The sequence below is a fragment of the Solanum verrucosum genome, unplaced genomic scaffold (genome assembly GCF_900185275.1).
Source record: "Solanum verrucosum unplaced genomic scaffold, falcon-dt-bn FXZP01000022.1, whole genome shotgun sequence".
NCBI classification, from domain to species: domain Eukaryota; kingdom Viridiplantae; phylum Streptophyta; class Magnoliopsida; order Solanales; family Solanaceae; genus Solanum; species Solanum verrucosum.
This window is the reverse complement of record NW_026020086.1, coordinates 894,916-904,804: the sequence shown is the minus strand read 5'-3', so window position 1 is coordinate 904,804 and position 9,889 is coordinate 894,916. Positions and strand designations below refer to the sequence as shown.

Genomic DNA, 9,889 nt, shown 5'->3' with positions numbered 1-9,889 from the left:
CATTCTTCACTCACTAGGTCGGACACACCCATCACGAATTTGTTCATTCTAGATCGTGAGTCGGCAACCAAGTGTGGAGCATATCTTGAAAGTTGGTTAAACTTGAGGGCATACTCCCTCACACTCATAGACCCTTGTTTTAAATTCATGAACTCCACCAATTTGGCTTCCCTAAGTTCAAGAGGAAAGAATCGATTAAGGAAAGCCGTTTTGAACTCTTCCCAAGGCACCACATAGTTTGCCCCCTTCTCTTTCCTTCCATTAGTTGGACCATATTTGGGCCACCCCTTTTAGTTGGTAGGACGCCAACTCCGCCTTATCTTCTGACCTCATGCCCATGATAGCTAATATCTTGTGCACTTCATCAATAACTCTTGAGGGTCTTCATCTAACTTAGACCCATAGAATTCCGGGGGATTCATCCGCACGAAGTCTCTCACCCGAGATGCCGGGGTAGGAGCCTGAGGGCTTGGGCCCCGTGGTTGGCTTGATTAGCCATAGCTTGAGCAAATAAAGTAAGGGCATCCCGAAGATCCCCATTGGTCGGTTGCTCCTCGGGTGCGCGGGTTCGTCTTCCTCTTGTATTAGGCATGATCTAGCATAACAAAGAACAACCATTAGGGAAGAACTTAATTCAACTCTATAGCACGACTTAGAACAAGGAGAAGAGAAACATTTCCTAAAATGTCTCATAGCCTCCTACTCATAGTTGTGGTGCACAATACAACCATGAATCAAACTCTAATCAACGCGGTGTGTTGGACTCCGAGGATCTATCAACCTAGTGCTCTGATACCAAGTTTATCACGACCCAAGCCTAGGGCCTAGACGTGACCGGCGAATGGGGAACCCGAAGGAACCCCAAACAAGCCTCATAGCGTATCATTACACATCCTTGGTCGCGGAAGCAATTAAAATGACCATAAGCGATAGGTATAATCAAGGGGGAAATCGGGACTAAGGAGCAAGAAAAAGAAGAAGAAATGATACATAAATACCATAGATGAGTCAAGTTCAAGCATAATACACAACTTGTCCAACACCACCTCTAAACATGAGTACTTAGCGGGGGCCAAGACAAACTACCGGGCTCACCCTCATAGTCAATACATAACAAAAAAAAGAAAAAGTCTTATACATAGCAAAAGATCATAAGCAACGTCCCCGGAATGGAGGACTCACCAATAACCTCGATAGAAAATCGTATTAGCCACGTGGAGGAGGATGGTCAAGCGGTGCTCCGTCCCTACATGGTGACATCATGTAGGCATAGAGTATGCATTACTACGTTTGAATGTACTAAGTATATGAGATGCAATGCAATGCTACAATAGATGGACATCATAGGAAAAATGCATGATCATACCCGATAGATAGCACATTAATGAAATGATATATATAATGACGCTTACATAAAAATTATATTTAGTGGGACGTAGTACATGTGTGGCGAGTGACCATCAATATAGTATTTCCAAGGCCTACCACCCCCTTGGAAAGGCGAAAGAGGTACAAACCCCTCAATGTGGTTACCCGAGCCTACCACCCCCCGAGCTAGGGACCAAGGTACAAACCCATCGATATGGTTATACGAGCCTACTACCCCCCGTACTAGGCAACCAAGGTACCAACCCCTCGATACGGTTATACGGGCCTACTACCCCCCGTACTAGGCTTGGTCGACTCACAACACTATATAGAGAAATCATATACATGTATCCCTTTCATCATCATTTCAATAATTATATAATCATCCGACTCCTAGGATGTACATTGGACCTTCCATTTCCTAAGAATTCTATAAATGACATTTTATCAAACACATGGTGGCTATTGTTCATGTAGATAAAATTATGTCTTTCAAGAGTACTAAGTCCAACCAATTCCGAAATACATATAAATCAGCCCACCAACAACATACACACACACACATATATATATATATATATATATATCAACCTTCATAATTTGATCATGGAAGCATGAAAACCATAAACATCACATAATAATTCCATTTCATGATAATATGCAAAAATAGATCATAATAGAATGTGTAGTAGTAATTCCATAATTCAAGAGTTCATAAATGATCATAAGGACCCATAAACTTGAAGTAAAATAGAGGATAAATGGTTGGACTTGTGGAAAGGAAGGTTTCCACAATCAACCCACATACCTCAACTTTGGAGAATCCTTGATGAAGATTGGAATGGAGAATTGAAGCTTGAGATTGAGTCTTGAATCTGGAATTAGAGCTTGAGATCTTTGAATTTGGTTGAAGATCTTGGTGGAATTTTGGAGAGGGCTTAGAGAGTGTTTTTGAGTGTTTTGGAGCTAGAAAAATTTATAACTAAATATGGGACATATCCTCTTTTTATAAAAGAAAAACGTCTCCAGTCGCTACAGTAACTTTGCTCACTGGAATTTGCAATTCTGCCGAGACAGGTTTTATGAAAATGGTCATAACTCCCTCATCCTAACTCGAAATGAGGTGAAACTAGGTGCGTTGGAAAGCTAACTCAAAGGGCTTTAATTTAATAGGTGGTGGCCCTTCCAGTTCCTTGTGTGCTAAGAGATATGCCCCTTTAAAGTTGACCCTGAAAATCGCATTTTTTGCGATTTTTGAATTTTGATACGATTGTTCTAAAATTCGGGTTAGACCCATTTCCTACTCAATTTGACCCCCTGAATAAGAATATGAAGTCGAATTTTTGAAATCATGCACGAATTTTGAGATATATGGAAATTACAATTATAGGTGTTTCCGAAGCACATTTTCGGGCATTTTGGGGTCGTTTCAGTAACGCTTCCCCAACTCATTACGGAGGACCTTATAAAATGTTTTTAGAAAAAAATTTGGGTGGTCTGAGGCGTCATATCCATGGGCTAATACACACGAAAAACCAAGAAACTCGCATAATTCTTAAAAGTTGGCTTGTAAATAGGAAAATATGTCTGAAAAAATAGTGAGACTATACGTAATGCTTCCCCAGCTCATTACGGAAGTCCTCATAAAGTTTTTTTTGAAATTTTTTTTGGTGCCCCGAGGCATCAAATCCATGGGCTAATACACACGAAAAACCAAGAAAGTCGCGTAATTCCTAAAAGTTGGCTTGTAAATGCAAAATACACCTGAAAAAATGGTGGGGCCGTACGTAATGCTTCCCTAACTCATTACGGAGGTTCTCACTGAAAAAAAATTTGGTGCTTTGAGGCGCCAGATCCATGGGCATTAACACACGAAAACCAAGTCACATAATTTCCAAAAGTTGGCTTGTAAATGTGAAAAATTGCCTGAAAAATTGTGGGACTGTACATAATGCTTCCCCAGCTCATTACGGAGGTCCTCATAAAGTTTTTTTCAGAAAATTTATGGGTTCTCTGAGGCGCCAGATCCATTGGCTAATATACACGAAAAACTAAGAAAGTCGTGTAATTTCTAAAATTTAGCTTGTAAATGCGAAAATATGCCTGAAAAAACTATGAAACTATACGTAACGTTTCCCCAACTCATTACGGAGGACCTCATAAAATTCTTTTAGAAAATATTTTGGGTATTCCGAGGCACCATATCCATGAGCTAATACACACAAAAAATCAAGAAAATCGCTTAATTCCTAAAAGTTGGCTTGTAAATGCGAAAATATGTCTGAAAAAAACAGTGAGACTATACGTAACGCTTCCCCAACTCATTACGGAGGTCCTCATAAAGTTCTTTCTGAATTTTTTTTTGGTGCTTTAACGCGCCAGATCCATGGGCTAATACACACGAAAAATCAAGAAAGTCACGTTATTCCTAAAAGTTGGCTTGTAAATGTGTAAATGTGAAAATTTACTTGAAAAATTGTGGGACTGTACATAACGCTTCCCCAACTCATCACAGAGGTCCTCATAAAGTTTTTTCAGAAAATTTATTTGGGTTCTCTGAGGTGCCAGTTACATGGGCTAATATACACGAAAAACCGAGAAAGTCACGTAATTCCTAAAAGTTGGCTTGTAAATGCGAAAATATGACTGAAAAAAACTGTGAAACTATATGTAACGCTTCCTCAACTCATTACGGAGGACCTCATAAAATTTTTTTAGAAAATTTTTTGGGTGCTCCGAGGCGCTAGATTCATGAGCTAATACACACGAAAAACCAAGAACGTCGCGCAATTTCTAAAAGTTGGCTTGTAAATGCGAAAATTTGCCTAAAAAACAGTGAGACTATGTAACGTTTCTCCAACTCATTACGGAGGTCCCATAAATTTTTTCAGAAAAAAAATTCGGGTGTTACGAGGTGCCAAATTCATGGCTTAATACACACAAAAAACCAAAAAAATCACGTAATTCCTAAAAATTAACTTATAAATACGAAAATATATCCAAAAAAAATGATTGAACGGTACATAACGTGATACTCTTCATAGTTGGTTTTGCATACCAACTCGGAGTATTTCATAATTGATATTGCAAATAAATGTAACGGCTATGTGTAAACATTGTGAGGTTGTGGAATGACATTGAATGCTCTATTGACAATATAAAGTAAATTTTCTTTGTAAAAGTCGAAGCAGCAGACAAGTAAACTGTTTGAATCTAAGTTAATGATTCATTTCAATTATAAGTAATTTTTTACACCTCACCTAACAAACACATCAGAATTGTTTATATTTTTGGTTTCACATCCGGTGTTTGATATCTACGTTAGAACTCGATTAAATTTGGATTTGTGTCGGAAGTCTCACATTGACGGGTAAAACGCTTTCTAACAAAGGCGACTTCGAGTCCCCTTGGTATGGAGACGGCTTTGTTAGGGAGCACTTTACCTCTAATGTGGCTTGTTGGGTTCGAAAATGATTAGAGCGTCATGCGAAAACTTACAATTGCAAATCAAGACGTTGATAAATTAGATGACAAAAACTTATACTAAAAACATAATATTATTATGTGAAAACTAATATAAAAGAAAAATATTAAAACTATTGAGAGAATAAATCTCCCCATAGACAAAAGTCTCTAAACGTCTATATTGTGGATGTTATTGTATTATTGATATGAGAATAAAGATCTTTAATTTATACATCTCCAAACTTTTCTTATAAGGAAAGACTAACCAAATATGTAAAAGAATTATATTTTACTTTCATGAAAAGTAAAAAAACAATTATGGTAATGCTTTAACTTTCCTTCGAGTAAAATTAAAACTCAAATATGGTAAGAAAATCAGGGCAAAACCCTAACAAATCTCCACTTTTGGATGGATTTTCTTGACAAAACTTGATCCGCTTTCTTCACATGCATGATATCTTTGTTCTTCACATAGTCTGTTTGTCCTGGTTAAAAATAAAGTTTAAAATATATGGTTTAAAAATGATTTTAAAAATATTTTATTTTTTATTTTCAAAAATGCAACAATAGAAATGTTGAAAATATGATTCAAATCTCTTCTCCACATGCAGCTGGACAAAAGTCTTCTTTATCAACGAATTGATTGCATATTGTTTTGAAACCACATGAACATGTCTTCAACCTTGATGAACATGTCTTCAACCTCGATGAACCTGTGTCATTGAACCACTAGCTCTAGAGTTTAGGGTTGAGTAGCCTCCGAAAATTCTAATTGGAATTGAACACACCTTGTAGAGTCCCAACTCGAATTAAACACGTCTTTAGAGTCCTACAAAATTTTAATGTCTACCATTGTATAAGTAGAGAAATAAGAGAATATTTGAAGACAAGTGCAAGAATTGGAATACTTTGGCAAGAGAAATAGCTTATATATGTAATGTTATTCTAATTTGTTTACATTCCTATTGTTGCAGTCTTTGAGTTTTTTCTTCTCTACTTGATGAAGTAACAATTCAATTATGTTGGGATTGTTATGGCTAAATTACTATAGGCTATAGCTATATATAAAAAAATGTTACTATTAATATTTAGAAAAGTTCATTCGTTTTTTTATATAGTTGCGATAGTAGGAATGTAGTAAATTTTCCTCTCAAATTTTTAAGTTTAAATAACAATAAAACTTTATTTGATATTTTAGAACTTTGAATTAAACTGCTTAAAACTTATTATCTATCAATAAGATTTTTGAAAGCAAGAATCAATGTATCATATTGTAATAAATGACTAACATATTATTAACTCGAAAGAACATTTTTCAAGTTATATAATAAGATACCGACTCTTTGTATAAACTATAAACACGTATAAATGACTAGTTATATAAAAAAAAAATTGGGGCTGACCATTTCTCGTTTTAAGGTATTATTTTTTGTTAATATTCATTTTCTTTTGATTAAAGTTTCAAGAGAATCACTATTTTTTATGTAAGATTTGTTGTTGTTCTTTTTCTCATTTCCCCCCAAAAAAGAAAAAGAAATAGATAAAATATTGAATGGATCTCAAAGTATATTGGCGTACACAGTTATTTGTCCAAACGTTGGAAAGTTTATATTGACGAGGGTAGCGTAGGATGAGAAACTTTACCCCAATAATTGATGGAGATATAAAATAGGATCTTTTTAATTGAATCCATAATCTAAGATCATGACGAAAAAGTCTTAGCTAACCAAAACGTCAAATAAGAGAAATGAATTCCAACTTATCGCTTGTAGACAAAACTAGATTAAATGAAAAGTGAATCCTCAACCTATTGCTTATAAACTAAACTTTCGCTTACAAACTTACCCATTTAATGCGACGCACCTCTAATGCACCAAATTTCGGTTTCATGCACGTGCCATCCACTTTGGATTGGAGCAGTGGCTTACAGGTTGTTGCTACCGGCTGATGTTCTTATTCACCCAGTTTTCCATGTTTCCCAACTAAAAAGATGCCTTGAAGTTCCTTTCATCATCAATCATCCTCCTGTTTTCCACCTTTCCTGTCCATATTGACCTATTCCTAAGGTTGTTCTCGACAGAAGGCTTGTGAAGAATAATAGAGCAGTGGGACAAGTCTTGGTGAAGTGGTTTGGTATTGATGACACTCAAACTACTTGGAGTTTGAATCTGAGTTGCTGCATAGGTTCCTTACATTTCATCCTTGAGGACAAAAATTTTCTTCAGCAAGGGGGTATTGATACAAGTTAGGTGTACACGAGCTGAGGTGGCAAAAATAGTAGGTGATGTGGCAAGTTAGTTAGAGTTTATTGGAGCGGTTAGCTTTAGCAGTTATAATTTCAGATTTTGTTATTAGATTCAATTCTATAAATGTAGCAACTGCATGTAAGATGAGGTATTCATGAAATAAAATCTGATTCTCTCTTTCTCTTCTACATTCAATCCAACCTCAATCCTCGATTATAACCTTGGTTTGGCTATCATCTTCTTTGAGTCTATCTCCTAGATTCACTATTTCCATTACATATTTCTTAATTGCATCAATAACTTTCGCTTACGAACTTACCCATTTAATGCGACACACCTCTAATGCACCAAATTTCGGTTTCATGCACGTGCCACCCACTTTGGAGCCACATAGGTCACAAATCGTGCCTAACTTGTAGCCGCATAAGTCGTAAATCGTGCATAACTTGTAGACGCATAAGTCGTAAATCGTGCATAACTTGTGTCAAAGTCGAACCAAGGTTTTGGTTTCATGCACGTGCCACCCACTTTGGAGCCATATAGGTCGTAAATTATGCATAACTTATAGCCGCATAGGTCGTAAATCATGCATAACTTATAGCCGCATAGGTCGTAAATCATGCATAACTTGTGTCAAAGTCGAATTGATGAGTGGTTTGTTTTGATGAAAACTATACTCGTAGATGTTTAATTTGATGGGCAATTCAACTCTTAAATCTTTATAAGTTGTGGATATACTCATTAAAAATTGGATCTTATACAGCTCACTAGTATTGTCGCTTGTAACTTAACTTATACTAATGTTTTTGCAAGCCCTTAAACCTTCCAATCCGGAGCCAAAAGGGTGAATTTTTTTTTTTCAAAAACTCCAAAAGGGCAATAAAATTCAGTTAAGAACCAAAAGGGCAACATTTTAATTCCCAAATTAACGCTGTTGAAATCAGGTCAAACTGGGTAAGACTCAAATTTCTATGTGTCTTACCGCTGTCAGTGTCTTGTAAGACGCACGACAGTTGCGCCTTACGAGACCTGACAAAAATGTAATGATAGGAAGAAAGCAGTAGTAAATTGAAACTTTTGCCATAATTTATACTTTGATTATAGGGAAAAAAGTCTGAAATATATCCGAACTTTGACCGAAATTACCATAACGATATCAAACTTTGGAAATGACCTTTTACCCCCTTCACTATTTAATAGTGTATTTTAAAGGTATATATGTGCCCACATGGACATCATAAATATTGAATAATTATAAATAGTAACGTGTCCACGTGAGCACATATATACATTTAAAATAAAGATAACTGTCAAAAACACACTTAAACTATCCTCTCTTTTTTTAGTTTCATACCTAATATTGAGAGTGTGAGTTTCATACCTAAACTATCATTTTTTTAGTTTGAGAAACACACCTTAGTGGTGTGTATAATGCACTCTCTCTTATATTTTAAAAAATCTTGACACATGGCATTCCACGTTGATAAAATATTCCACCTTGACAAAAATTAAATAATAAATTATTAATATTAATTAAAAATTAAAGATTAAAATATTACTATCCATAAAAATAAAAAATATTAAATTATTTTTCTTACCCCACTCCACCACCTCCTCCACGTAACCCTCCCGGACAACCCCCATCCTTTTTTAAAAAAATATTTTTAAAAAATTCATACTTCATCCTCACCCTCCCCCCAAACCCTCACCCCCCCCCCCCCCAAAAAAAAATTGATATTATTTTATTTTCAAAAAAATAAAAAATTTACCCCATCCTATTTAATCCTCCACTCCTAATTTTTAATTTTTTTTACATTTTTCTCATTTTGTGTTAGATATGTACGTACATATATTTTTAGAAAAAAATAATTCTACTAGTGTACAGAATATAACATAAATAAACAAAATAATTAAAAAAATCTTGCGGCGGCAAGTAAAAAATATTTTCGATATGTATATATCTAACAATGAGAAAAAAATTGGATGTGGAGGGTTAGGTGGGGTAGAATTATTTTTTTCTTAAAATAAAATAATATCTAAATTAGTATTTGAGGGGGAGGGGGGAGGGGGAGGGGGAGGTGATGAAGTAAAAAAAAAAAAAATACTTTTATAAAAGAAATTTTAAAAAATAATAATAATAAAAAGGGCCGAGGTGGGGTGGGGGGTGAGAGAAAGTGATGGAGTGGGGTAAGAAAAATATTTTACATTTTATTTTATTAAAAAAATATTATTTTTTGGATAATAATTTTTTAATTTTTAATTTTTACTAATACTAATAATTTATTTAATTTTTGTCAAGGTTGAATGTTTTGTCCATGTGGAGTGTGATGTGGAAATTCTTTAAAATAACGGAGAGAGTGTATTACACATACCATGATGAGAGTGATATAAAATAGAGAGGTATGTTTCTCAAACTAAAAAGTGATAGTTTAGGTATGAAACTCAAAAAAAGATATAGTTTAGGTGTGTTTTTGACACTTATCTCTTTAAAATACACTATTAAATAGTGCAGGGGGTAAAAGATCATTCATAAAGTTTGGTATTGTAACAGTAATTTCGGCCAAAGTTGAAATATTTTTCATACTCTTTTCCCTTGATTATATATTGTGTCTGTGTTTTTGAGAAAATGTTATGAATTATCTAGCCATGGTTAAAATATTTATATATTAAGATACAACTATTACATTTAGTCCATTTTATTATTCCTATAAATGTTCAGGAAAGCAACATTAAATGTTTTTGGTCAAAATATGTAATTTTTGGCAAGGTTTATATTTTAATTATTACTTTTTTTAATTTTATTTTATTCA

The 9,889-nt window shown here is 34.7% G+C and overlaps 1 protein-coding gene across 1 annotated transcript in view; it reads left to right on the top strand.

Annotated features, from left to right (window-relative positions):
• Window positions 1–9,889, top strand: part of LOC125824410 (uncharacterized) — a 106,208-nt gene that overhangs the window by 51,211 nt on the left and 45,108 nt on the right. The window lies entirely within an intron of this gene.